Below are 1,402 nucleotides of genomic sequence, written 5' to 3'. Positions count from 1 at the left end.
GGTGCTGGATCCTAAGAGAAGGACTTTGTACAACATCTATGAGATGGCTTTTTAGTGCATCTTATAGTTGAGTCCACTAGGGAAAAGGCAATTCTATTTTGGGTGTTGTGTAATGTACCAAATTTGATTAGGGAGCTTAAGGTAAAGGAACCCTTAGGAGAGAGTGATCATTATATGATATAATTCACCCTGCAGTTTGAGTTGGAGAAGCTAAAAGCCAACAGAAGGCAACTAAAAAAGCAATAAAGAGAGAAAACATGAAATATGAAGATAAGCTAAAAGAGAATACAAAAGTTTTTTTCAGAGATATAAAGTGTAACAGGGAGGCGAGAGTAGATCTCACACTGCTGGAAAATGATGTTGGAGTGGTAGTAACGGAGGAACAAAGAAATGGCTGACAAACTTATTAGAACATACTAAGTATTTTGCTCCAGCTTTCACTGTGGAAGAGATCAGCAGTATGCCAAAAAATCAAGAATGTCAGAAATGAATGTAATTGCTATCACTAAGGAGAAGGTGCATGGGAAGCTGAAAGGTGTGAAGGTAGATAAGTCACCTGGACCAGATGGACTAAATCCAGGGTTATGTTAGAGGTGGCTGAAGAGATTGTGGAGGCATTAGTAATGACCTTTCAGGAGTCACTAGATTCTGGAATGATTCCGGAGAACTGGAAAAATTGCCACACGACTCCTTAAGAAAGGAGGGAAGCCAAAGATAGGAAATTATAGGCCAGTTAGTCTGACTTCAGTGGTTGGGAAGATATTGAAATCCATTATTAAGGACGAGGTTTCAGAGTATTTGGTGAAATATTATTAAATAAGCCAAAGTCAGCATGGCTTCATTCAGGAAAAATCTTGCCTGACAAATCTGTTAGAGTTATTTGAGTAACTAATAGGCAGGATTGACAAAGGAGCAATGTTCCCTCTGTTTGTTTATATAGCTGCATGGGCCAACCATTGCCCAGAGCAGGAAAGTTTTGTACAGTTGAAAACTGTGCAGCACTTTACATGTTTTTTTTTAAATGTGCATACTATGACTGTTTGAAAGAAAAACCAAAATACCACATACAGTATTCTTGATTTTATTTATTTAATGAAGGGTGTAATGAATACGGTATAACAAAGAAAATCTTCCACATTTCATAAACACTCTCTGTTTGTCTTTATTACAAACCCATTGTCTTTAAACACTGTCCAGGTTAATTTTGCATCCAGATGAAAGATACATCTTTATCCTCATTAGATCATCCAAATGTTCCACTTCTACTCTGTTTCTGGATTTACATTTGATTGAATAATAAGACAGTCAGCACTAGAAGCTTGAGATGTTCCAATGAAATCAACAAGAATTGACAGTTCTTCTAATTCTTCTTTTCTACATACATATCTGTAAATGTCTTAAT

This window comes from Mobula hypostoma, chromosome 18, assembly GCF_963921235.1.
Source record: "Mobula hypostoma chromosome 18, sMobHyp1.1, whole genome shotgun sequence".
Classification (NCBI taxonomy): domain Eukaryota; kingdom Metazoa; phylum Chordata; class Chondrichthyes; order Myliobatiformes; family Myliobatidae; genus Mobula; species Mobula hypostoma.
Note: the sequence above shows the minus strand (reverse complement) of the source record.